This window comes from Petromyzon marinus, chromosome 82 (genome assembly GCF_048934315.1).
Source record: "Petromyzon marinus isolate PM22_M1 ecotype Great Lakes invasive population chromosome 82, UKy_Petmar_22M1.pri1.0, whole genome shotgun sequence".
NCBI classification, from domain to species: Eukaryota; Metazoa; Chordata; class Hyperoartia; order Petromyzontiformes; family Petromyzontidae; genus Petromyzon; species Petromyzon marinus.
In genome coordinates, this window is record NC_133747.1 from 4,665,982 (window position 1) to 4,679,019 (window position 13,038).

The 13,038-nt window shown below is 51.6% G+C and overlaps 1 long non-coding RNA gene across 7 annotated transcripts; it reads left to right on the top strand.

Moving 5' to 3' along the window:
* The first annotated feature begins 1,418 nt into the window (after positions 1 to 1,418).
* Positions 1,419 to 13,038, top strand: LOC142907719 (uncharacterized). 7 transcript variants are annotated; one of them, XR_012931231.1, is made up of 4 exons: positions 1,419 to 1,650; positions 6,320 to 6,447; positions 9,429 to 10,485; positions 10,529 to 13,038. It is a non-coding gene; the product is annotated as an uncharacterized LOC142907719 (long non-coding RNA). The 7 variants fall into 7 exon arrangements; XR_012931232.1 differs by having other exon boundaries at positions 1,422 to 1,650; positions 9,429 to 10,376; positions 10,673 to 13,038; XR_012931233.1 differs by having other exon boundaries at positions 1,429 to 1,650; positions 9,429 to 10,100; positions 10,206 to 13,038.

Here is a 13,038-nt window from a genome sequence, read left to right on the forward strand (position 1 = left end):
GAGTGAGTGGTGAGTGAGTGAGTGGTGAGTGAGTGGTGAGTGAGTGGTGAGTGAGTGAGTGGTGAGTGAGTGGTGAGTGAGTGGGTGGGTGAGTGAGTGAGTGGTGAGTGGTGAGTGAGTGTGTGAGTGGTGAGTGAGTGGTGAGTGAGTGGTGAGTGTGTGGGTGAGTGAGTGAGTGGTGAGTGAGTGAGTGGTGAGTGAGTGGTGAGTGAGTGGTGAGTGAGTGAGTGGTGAGTGAGTGGTGAGTGAGTGGTGAGTGAGTGGGTGGGTGAGTGAGTGAGTGGTGAGTGAGTGAGTGGTGAGTGAGTGGTGAGTGAGTGGTGAGTGAGTGGTGAGTAAGTGGTGAGTGTGTGGGTGAGTGAGTGAGTGGTGAGTGAGTGGTGAGTGAGTGGTGAGTGAGTGAGTGGTGAGTGAGTGGTGAGTGAGTGATGAGTGAGTGGTGAGTGAGTGGTGAGTGAGTGTTGAGTGAGTGAGTGGTGAGTGAGTGGTGAGTGAGTGGTGAGTGAGTGGGTGGGTGAGTGAGTGGTGAGTGGTGAGTGAGTGAGTGAGTGGTGAGTGAGTGGTGAGTGAGTGGTGAGTAAGTGGTGAGTGTGTGGGTGAGTGAGTGAGTGGTGAGTGAGTGGTGAGTGAGTGGTGAGTGAGTGTTGAGTGAGTGAGTGGTGAGTGAGTGGTGAGTGAGTGGTGAGTGAGTGGGTGAGTGAGTGAGTGGTGAGTGAGTGGTGAGTGAGTGGTGAGTGAGTGTGGTGAGTGAGTGGTTAGTGAGTGGTGAGTGAGTGAGTGAGTGGTGAGTGAGTGGGTGAGTGAGTGGTGAGTGAGTGGTGAGTGAGTGGTGAGTGAGTGAGTGGTGAGTGAGTGGTGAGTGAGTGGTGAGTGAGTGAGTGGTGAGTGAGTGGTGAGTGAGTGGGTGGGTGAGTGAGTGAGTGGTGAGTGGTGAGTGAGTGAGTGAGTGGTGAGTGAGTGGTGAGTGAGTGGTGAGTGAGTGGTGAGTGTGTGGGTGAGTGAGTGAGTGGTGAGTGAGTGGTGAGTGAGTGGTGAGTGAGTGGGTGGGTGAGTGAGTGAGTGGTGAGTGAGTGAGTGAGTGGTGAGTGAGTGGTGAGTGAGTGGTGAGTGAGTGGTGAGTAAGTGGTGAGTGTGTGGGTGAGTGAGTGAGTGGTGAGTGAGTGGTGAGTGAGTGGTGAGTGAGTGGTGAGTGAGTGAGTGGTGAGTGAGTGGTGAGTGAGTGATGAGTGAGTGGTGAGTGAGTGGTGAGTGAGTGGTGAGTGAGTGAGTGGTGAGTGAGTGGTGAGTGAGTGGTGAGTGAGTGAGTGGTGAGTGGTGAGTGAGTGAGTGAGTGGTGAGTGAGTGGTGAGTGAGTGGTGAGTGAGTGGTGAGTGAGTGGTGAGTAAGTGGTGAGTGTGTGGGTGAGTGAGTGAGTGGTGAGTGAGTGGTGAGTGAGTGGTGAGTGAGTGTTGAGTGAGTGGTGAGTGAGTGGTGAGTGAGTGGTGAGTGAGTGGTGAGTGTGTGGGTGGGTGAGTGAGTGAGTGGTGAGTGAGTGGTGAGTGAGTGGTGAGTGAGTGGTGAGTGAGTGGTGAGTGTTTGTCTGTCCAGGCTCGTGCAGTTAAAGCTGAGAAACAGGAAGTGAAACTGAACTTGGAGAATCAGAGTCTGAAGGTGACACTCACTCACTCACTCATTCACTCACTCACTCATTCACTCACTCATTCATTCATTCACTCACTCAATTCACTCACTCATTAACTCATTCACTCACTCATTAACTCATTCACTCACTCATACACTCACTCATTCACTCACTCATTCCCTCATTCACTCATACACTCACTCATTCACTCATTCACTCATTCACTCACTCATACACTCACTCACTCACTCATTCACTCACTCAATCATTCATTAACTCACTCATTAATTCACTCACTCACTCATTCATTCATTCACTCACTCATTCACTCACTCATTAACTCATTCATTCATTCACTCACTCACTCATTCATTCACTCATACACTCACTCATTCACTCATTCATTCACTCACTCATTCACTCATTCACTCACTCATTAACTCATTCATTCACTCATTCACTCACTCATTCACTCACTCATACACTCACTCACTCATTCATTCACTCATACACTCACACACTCATACACTCACTCACACATACAGTAACTCACTCACTCATTAACTCATTCATTCATTCACTCATTCACTCACTCATACACTCATTCACTCACTCATACACTCACTCATTCATTCACTCATACACTCACACACTCATACACTCACTCACACATACACTAACTCACTCAAACACTCACACACTCACTCACACACTCACACACTCACTCATACACTCATACACTCACTCATACACTCACTCATACACTCACTCATACACTCACTCATACACTCACTCACACACACAGTCACTCACACATTCACTCACTCATACACTCAATCACTCATACACTCAATCACTCATACACTCAATCACTCACTCATACACTCACTCATACACTCACTCGTTCATACACTCACTCACTCATACACTCACTCATTCACTCATTCACTCACTCATTAACTCATTCACTCACTCATTAACTCATTCACTCACTCATACACTCACTCATTCACTCACTCATTCCCTCATTCACTCATACACTCACTCATTCACTCATTCACTCACTCATACACTCACTCATTCACTCACTCATTCCCTCATTCACTCATACACTCACTCATTCACTCATTCACTCATTCACTCACTCACACACTCACTCATTCACTCACTCAATCATTCATTAACTCACTCATTCATTCACTCACTCACTCATTCATTCACTCACTCATTCACTCATTCACTCACTCATTAACTCATTCATTCACTCACTATTTCTTTCATTCATTCACTCATACACTCACTCATTCACTCATCATTCACTCACTCACTCACTCACTCATTCACTCACTCATTCACTCACTCATTCACTCATTCACTCACTCATTAACTCATTCATTCATTCACTCATTCACTCACCCATACACTCATTCACTCACTCATATCCACTCACTCACTCATTCATTCACTCATACACTCACTCACTCATTCACTCACCACTCACCCACTCACTCACTCACTCACTCACTCACCTCACTCACTTTCACTCATTCACTCATTCACTCATTCACTCAACACTTACTCATAGCTCACTCATACACTCACTTCATATTCCTCATTCACTCATACTTCTCACTCATTCACTCATTCACTCATTCACTCTACACTTACTCACTACTCACTCATACACTCACTTCACTCATTCACATCACTCACTCATCACTCACCTCCCTCATTCACTCACTCATTCACTCACTCTCATACACTCACTCATACACTCACTCATACACTCATTCACTCACACATTACATTCACTCACTCATTCACTCACTCATTAACTCATTCACTCACTCATTAACTCATTCACTCACTCATACACTCACTCATTCACTCACTCATTCCCTCATTCACTCATACACTCACTCATTCACTCATTCACTCACTACTCATACACTCACTCACTCACTCATTCACTCACTCAATCATTCATAACTCACTCATTCATTCACTCACTCACTCATTAATTCATTCACTCACTCATTAACTCATTCATTCATTCATTCACTCACTCACTCATTCATTCACTCATACACTCACTCATTCACTCATTCATTCACTCACTCACTCACTCACTCATTCACTCACTCATTCACTCATTCACTCACTCATTAACTCATTCATTCATTCACTCATTCACTCACTCACTCATACACTCACTCATTCATTCACTCATACACTCACACACTCATGCACTCACTCACACATACAGTAACTCACTCACTCATTAACTCATTCATTCATTCACTCATTCACTCACTCATACACTCATTCACTCACTCATACACTCACTCATTCATTCACTCATACACTCACACACTCATACACTCACTCACACATACACTAACTCACTCAAACACTCACACACTCACTCACACACTCACACACTCACTCATACACTCATACACTCACTCATACACTCACTCATACACTCACTCATACACTCACTCACACACACAGTCACTCACACACTCACTCACTCATACACTCAATCACTCATACACTCAATCACTCATACACTCAATCACTCACTCATACACTCACTCATACACTCACTCGTTCATACACTCACTCACTCATACACTCACTCATTCACTCATTCACTCACTCATTAACTCATTCACTCACTCATTAACTCATTCACTCACTCATACACTCACTCATTCACTCACTCATTCCCTCATTCACTCATACACTCACTCATTCACTCATTCACTCATTCACTCACTCATTCACTCACTCATTCCCTCATTCACTCATACACTCACTCATTCACTCATTCACTCACTCATACACTCACTCACTCATTCACTCACTCAATCATTCATTAACTCACTCATTCATTCACTCACTCACTCATTCATTCACTCACTCATTCACTCACTCATTAACTCATTCATTCATTCACTCACTCACTCATTCATTCACCCATACACTCACTCATTCACTCATTCATTCACTCACTCATTCATTCATTCACTCATTCACTCACTCATACACTCATTCACTCACTCATACACTCACTCACTCATTCATTCACTCATACACTCACTCACTCATTCACTCACCACTCACTCACCACTCACTCACTCACTCATTCATTCATTCACTCACTCACTCACTCATTCACTCATTCACTCATTCACTCATACACTTACTCATACGCTCACTCATACACTCACTCATTCATTCACTCACTCACTCATTAACTCATTCACTCATACACTTACTCATACGCTCACTCATACACTCACTCATTCATTCACTCACACATTCATTCACTCACTCATTCACTCACTCATTCACTCACTCATTCACTCACTCAGTCATACACTCACTCATACACTCACTCATACACTCATTCACTCACACATTCATTCACTCACTCATTCACTCACTCATTCACTCACTCATACACTCACTCATTCATTCACTCAGTCATACACTCACTCATACACTCACTCATACACTCACTCACTCATACACTCACTCATACACTCACTCATACATTCACTCACTCATTCACTCATTCACTCACTCACTCACTCATTCATTCACTCACTCATTCACTCCTACACTCACTCATTCACTCACTCATTCACTCTCTCAGTCACACACTCACTCATACACTCATTCACTCACTCATTCACTCACTCATTCACTCACTCACTCATTCACTCACTCATACACTCACTCACTCACTCATTCACTCATTCACTCACTCATACACTCACTCACTCACTCATTCACTCATTCACTCACTCATACACTCACTCACTCATTCACTCATTCACTCACTCATACACTCACTCACACACTCACTCATTCATTCACTCACTCATTCACTCACTCACCCACTCACCACTCACTCACTCACCCACCCACTCACCCACTCACTCACCCACCCACTCATTCACTCATACACTCACTCACTCATACACTCATTCACTCACTCATACACTCATACACTCACTCACTCATACACTCACTCACTCACTCTGTCTATGTGTCTGTGTGTGTGTCTGTGTGTGTGTCTGTGTGTGTCTGTGTGTGTGTCTGTGTCTGCGTGTGTCTGTGTGAGTGTGTCTGTGTGTGTGTCTGTGTGTATGTGTGTGTATGTGTGTCTGTGTCTGCGTGTGTCTGTGTGTGTGTGTCTGTGTGTGTGTGTCTGTGTGTGTGTGTCTGTGTGTGTGTCTGTGTGTGTCTGTGTGTGTGTGTGTGTGTCTGTGTGTCTGTGTGTGTGTCTGTGTGTGTGTGTCTGTGTGTGTGTGTGTGTCTGTGTGTGTGTGTGTGTGTCTGTGTGTGTGTGTCTGTGTGTGTGTGTGTGTCTGTGTGTGTGTCTGTGTGTGTCTGTGTGTGTGTGTCTGTGTGTGTGTGTCTGTGTGTGTCTTTGTGTTGTTATTGATATTGTTTTTGTTGATGATATAACTGTTGTTGATGTTGTTGTTGTGTTGTTGTTGATGTTGTTGTTGTTGATGTTGTTGTTGTTGATGTTGTTGTTGTTGTGTTGTTGTTGATGTTGTTGTTGTTGTTGATGTTGTTGATGTTGTTGATGTTGTTATTGTTGTTGATGTTGTTGATGTTGTTGTTGGTGTTGTTGGTGTTGTTGTTGTTGATGTTGTTGGTGTTGTTTACCCACTCGAGGCCGAGGTGCAGGGTCTGCTCCGGCTCCATCACGAGGCGGTGGTGGTGGAGCAGGAGCGGCGGGACAAGCTCGCGGAGGCCGCTGATGACTTACGTAGCCTGGGGACACGAGCAGACATCACATTACGGTGATGGTGGTGGTGATGATGGTGGTGGTGATGGTGGTGGTGGTGGTGGTGATGGTGGTGGTGGTGATGGTGGTGGTGGTGATGGTGGTGATGGTGGTGGTGATGGTGGTGATGGTGGTGGTGATGGTGATGGTGGTGGTGGTGGTGATGGTGGTGGTGGTGATGGTGGTGATGGTGATGGTGGTGATGGTGGTGGTGATGGTGATGGTGGTGGTGGTGGTGATGGTGATGGTGGTGGTGGTGGTGATGGTGGTGGTGGTGGTGATGGTGGTGATGGTGGTGGTGGTGATGGTGGTGATGGTGGTGATGGTGGTGGTGGTGGTGATGGTGATGGTGGTGGTGGTGATGGTGGTGATGGTGGTGATGGTGGTGGTCGTGATGGTGATGGTGGTGATGGTGGTGATGGTGGTGGTGGTGATGGTGGTGGTGGTGGTGGTGGTGGTGATGGTGGTGGTGGTGATGGTGGTGATGGTGGTGGTGGTGATGGTGGTGGTGGTGGTGGTGGTGGTGATGGTGGTGGTGATGGTGGTGATGGTGGTGGTGGTGATGGTGGTGGTGGTGGTGATGGTGGTGATGGTGGTGGTGATGGTGGTGGTGGTGATGGTGGTGGTGGTGATGGTGATGGTGGTGGTGATGGTGGTGGTGATGGTGGTGGTGGTGGTGGTGATGGTGGTGATGGTGGTGGTGGTGGTGGTGATGGTGGTGGTGGTGATGGTGGTGGTGATGGTGGTGGTGGTGATGGTGGTGGTGATGGTGGTGATGGTGGTGATGGTGGTGGTGATGGTGGTGGTGGTGGTGATGGTGGTGATGGTGGTGGTGGTGGTGGTGATGGTGATGGCGGTGGTGGTGGTGGTGATGGTGGTGGTGGTGATGGTGGTGGTGGTGGTGATGATGGTGGTGGTGATGGTGGTGGTGATGGTGGTGATGGTGGTGGTGGTGATGGTGGTGATGGTGGTGGGGATGGTGGTGGTGGTGATGGTGGTGATGGTGGTGATGGTGGTGGTGATGGTGGTGATGGTGGTGATAGTGGTGGTGATGGTGGTGATGGTGGTGGTGGTGGTGATGGTGATGGTGATGATGGTGGTGGTGATGGTGGTGGTGGTGATGGTGGTGGTGGTGATGGTGATGGTGGTGGTGGTGGTGATGGTGGTGGTGGTGATGGTGGTGATGGTGGTGATGGTGATGGCGGTGGTGGTGGTGGTGATGATGGTGATGATGGTGGTGATGGTGGTGATGGTGGTGGTGGTGGTGGTGATGGTGGTGGTGGTGATGGTGGTGGTGATGGTGGTGGTGGTGATGGTGGTGGTGATGGTGGTGATGGTGGTGATGGTGGTGGTGATGGTGGTGGTGGTGGTGATGGTGGTGATGGTGGTGGTGGTGGTGGTGATGGTGATGGCGGTGGTGGTGGTGGTGATGGTGGTGGTGGTGATGGTGGTGGTGGTGGTGATGATGGTGGTGGTGATGGTGGTGGTGATGGTGGTGATGGTGGTGGTGGTGATGGTGGTGATGGTGGTGGGGATGGTGGTGGTGGTGATGGTGGTGATGGTGGTGATGGTGGTGGTGATGGTGGTGGTGATGGTGGTGGTGGTGGTGGTGGTGATGGTGGTGGTGATGGTGGTGGTGGTGATGGTGGTGATGGTGGTGGTGATGGTGGTGGTGATGGTGGTGGTCGTGGTGGTGGTGGTGATGGTGATGGCGGTGGTCGTGGTGGTAAGACCTACAGAGACCCACAGAGACTCACAGAGACCCACAGAGACACCCACAGAGACCCACAGAGACCCACAGAGACTCACAGAGACCCACAGAGACCCACAGAGACCCACAGAGACTCACAGAGACTCACAGAGACTCACAGAGACCCACAGAGACTCACAGAGACCCACAGAGACTCACAGAGACCCACAGAGACTCACAGAGACTCACAGAGACCCACAGAGACTCACAGAGACCCACAGAGACCCACAGAGACCCACAGAGACTCACAGAGACCCACACAGAGACCCACACAGACTCACAGAGACCAACAGAGACTCACAGGCACCCACAGGTACTTACAGATCTCACAGAGACCCACAAGAGACCCACAGATACTCACACAGCGACTCACAAATCTTACAGAGACCCACAGAGACCCACAGAGACTCACAGAGACTCACACAGAGACTCACAGATCTCACAGAAACCCACAGAGACTCACAGAGACCCACAGAGACCCACAGATCTCACAGAGACTCACAGAGACCCACAGAGACCCACAGAGCCTCATAGAGACTCACAGACTCACAGGTACCCACAGAGACTCACAGAGACTAACAGAGACTCACAGGTACCCACAGAGACTCACAGATCTCACAGAAACCCACAAAGACTCACAGAGACTCACAGAGACTCACAGAGACCCACAGAGACTCACAGAGACCCACAGAGACCCACAGAGACTCACAGAGCCTCACAGAGACTCACAGAGACTCACAGAGACTCACAGAGACCCTCAGAGACTCGCTGAGACTCACAGAGACTCACAGAGACCCACACAGACTCACAGAGACTCACAGGTACCCACAGAAACCCACAGAGACACAGATCTCACAGAGACCCACAGAGATTCACAGAGACCCACAGAGACTCACAGAGACTCACAGAGACCCACAGAGACTCATAGAGACCCACAGAGACTCACAGAGACACAGATCTCACAGAGACTCACAGAGACCCACAGAGACTCACAGAGACCCACAGAGACTCACAGAGACTCACAGGTACCCACAGAAACCCACAGAGACACAGATCTCACAGAGACTCACAGAGACCCACAGAGACTCACAGAGACTCACTGAGACCCACAGAGACACACAGAGACCCACAGAGACTCACTGAGACCCACAGAGACCCACAGAGACTCACAGAGACTCACAGAGACTCACAGGTACCCACAGGTACCCACAGGTACTCACAGATCTCACCCCTCTCTCCCCCTGTAGCCACGTGCTGGCTGGAGTGAACTCTGCATTGGAACTTGCTGACCGCATCCAGTCCCTGGGGCGGATCGGGGACCATCACCAGGAGAGAGGGGACCATCACCAGGGTAGCGGGGACCATTACCAGGAGAGAGGGGACCATCACCGGGGTAGCGGGGACCATCACCAGGAGAGAGGGGACCATCACCGGGGTAGTGGGGACCATTACCAGGAGAGAGGGGACCATCACTAGGGTAGTGGGGACCATCACCAGGAGAGAGGGGACCATCACTAGGGTAGTGGGGACCATCACTAGGGTAGTGGGGACCATCACTGGGGTAGTGGGGACCATCACTAGGGTAGTGGGGACCATCACTAGGGTAGTGGGGACCATCACTAGGGTAGTAGGGACCATCACCGGGGTAGTGGGGACCATCACTAGGGTTAGTGGGGACCATCACTAGGGTAGTGGGGACCATCACTAGGGTAGTGGGGACCATCACCGGGGTAGTGGGGACCATCACCGGGGTAGTGGGGACCATCACTAGGGTAGTGGGGACCATCACGAGGGTAGTGGGGACCATCACTAGGGTAGCGGGGACCATCACTAGGGTAGCGGGGACCATCACTAGGGTAGTGGGGACCATCACTAGGGTAGTGGGGACCATCACTAGGGTAGTGGGGACCATCACTAGGGTAGTGGGGACCATCACCGGGGTAGTGGGGACCATCACTGGGGTAGCGGGGACCATCACTAGGGTAGCGGAGACCATCACTAGGGGTAGTGGGGACCATCACTAGGGTAGTGGGGACCATCACTAGGGTAGCGGGGACCATCACTAGGGTAGCGGGGACCATCACTAGGGTAGTGGGGACCATCACCGGGGTAGTGGGGACCATCACCAGGGGTAGTGGGGACCATCACTAGGGTAGCGGGGACCATCACTAGGGTAGTGGGGGACCATCACTAGGGTAGTGGGGACCATCACCAGGGTAGCGGGGACCATCAATAGGGGTAGTGGGGACTATCACTGGGGTAGTGGGGACCATCACCGGGGTAGTGGGGACCATCACTAGGGTAGTGGGGACCATCACTAGGGTAGTGGAGACCATCACTAGGGTAGTTGGGGACCATCACTAGGGTAGTGGGGACCATCACCAGGGTAGCGGGGACCATCACTAGGGTAGTGGGGACCATCACCGGGGTAGCGGGGATCATCACCAGGGTAGTGGGGACCATCATTAGGGTTAGTGGGGATCATCACTAGGGTAGTGGGGACCATCACTAGGGTAGTGGGGACCATCACCAGGGTAGCGGGGACCATCACCAGGGTAGTGGGGACCATCACTAGGGGTAGTGGGGACCATCACTAGGGTAGTGGGGACCATCACTAGGGTAGTGGGGACCATTACCAGGAGAGAGGGGACCATCACTAGGGTAGTGGGGACCATCAATAGGGTAGTGGGGACCATCACCAGGAGAGAGGGGACCATCACTAGGGGTAGTGGGGACCATCACTAGGGTAGCGGGGACCATCACTAGGGTAGTGGAGACCATCACTAGGGTAGAGGGGACCATCACCAGGGTAGCGGGGACCATTACCAGGAGAGAGGGGATCATCACCAGGAGAGAAGGGACCATAACTAGGGTAGAGGGGACCATCACCGGGGTAGCGGAGACCATCACTGGGGTAGTGGGGACCATCACTAGGGTAGTGGGGACCATCACTAGGGTACTGGGGACCATCACTAGGGGTAGTGGGGACCATTAGCAGGAGAGAAGGGACCATCACCGGGGTAGTGGGGACCATCACCGGGGTAGCGGGGACCATTACTAGGGTAGTGGGGACCATCACCGGGGTAGTGGGGACCATCACTAGGGTAGTGGGGACCATCACTAGGGTAGTGGGGACCATCACCGGGGTAGTGGGGACCATCACCGGGGTAGTGGGGACCATCACCGGGGTAGTGGGGACCATCACTAGGGTAGTGGGGACCATCACCAGGGTAGCGGGGACCATCACTAGGGGTAGTGGGGATCATCACTAGGGTAGTGGGGACCATCATTAGGGTTAGTGGGGATCATCACTAGGGTAGTGGGGACCATCACTAGGGTAGTGGGGACCATCACCAGGGTAGCGGGGACCATCACCAGGGTAGTAGGGACCATCACTAGGGGTAGTGGGGACCATCACTAGGGTAGTGGGGACCATCACTAGGGTAGTGGGGACCATTACCAGGAGAGAGGGGACCATCACTAGGGTAGTGGGGACCATCAATAGGGTAGTGGGGACCATCACCAGGAGAGAGGGGACCATCACTAGGGGTAGTGGGGACCATCACTAGGGTAGCGGGGACCATCACTAGGGTAGTGGAGACCATCACTGGGGTAGTGGGGACCATCACTAGGGTAGAGGGGACCATCACCAGGGTAGCGGGGACCATTACCAGGAGAGAGGGGATCATCACCAGGAGAGAGGGGACCATCACTAGGGTAGAGGGGACCATCACCGGGGTAGCGGAGACCATCACTGGGGTAGTGGGGACCATCACTAGGGTAGTGGGGACCATCACTAGGGTACTGGGGACCATCACTAGGGGTAGTGGGGACCATTAGCAGGAGAGAAGGGACCATCACCGGGGTAGTGGGGACCATCACCGGGGTAGCGGGGACCATTACTAGGGTAGTGGGGACCATCACCGGGGTAGTGGGGACCATCACTAGGGTAGTGGGGACCATCACTAGGGTAGTGGGGACCATCACCGGGGTAGTGGGGACCATCACCGGGGTAGCGGGGACCATCACCAGGAGAGAGGGGACCATCACTAGGGTAGTGGGGACCATCACTAGGGTATCGGGGACCATCACTAGGGTAGCAGGGACCATCACTAGGGTAGTGGGTACCATCACTAGGGTAGTGGGGACCATCACCGGGGTAGCGGGGACCATCACTAGGGTAGTGGGGACCATCACCAGGGTAGCGGGGACCATCACTAGGGTAGTGGGGACCATCACTAGGGTTAGTGGGGACCATCACTAGGCTAGTGGGGACCATCACTAGGGTAGTGGGGACCATCACTAGGGTAGTGGGGACCATCACTAGGGTAGTGGGGACCATCACGAGGAGAGAGGGGACCATCACCAGGGTAGCGGGGACCATCACCGGGGTAGCGGGGACCATTACCAGGAGAGAGGGGACCATCACCAGGAGAGAGGGGACCATCACCGGGGTAGCGGGGACCATCACCGGGGTAGCGGGGACCATCACTAGGGTAGTGGGGACCATCACTAGGGTAGTGGGGACCATCACTAGGGTAGTGGGGACCATCACTAGGGTAGTGGGGACCATCACCGGGGTAGTGGGGACCATCACTAGGGTAGTGGGGACCATCACCGGGGTAGCGGAGACCATCACCAGGAGAGAGGGGACCATCACTAGGGTAGTGGGGACCATCACTAGGGTAGTGGGGACCATCACTGGGGTAGTGGGGACCATCACTAGGGGTAGTGGGGACCATCACTAGGGGTAGTGGGGACCATCACTTGGGTAGTGGGGACCATCACCAGGGTAGTGGGGACCATCACCAGGGTAGTGGGGACCATCACTAGGGTAGTGGGGCCATCGCTGGGGTA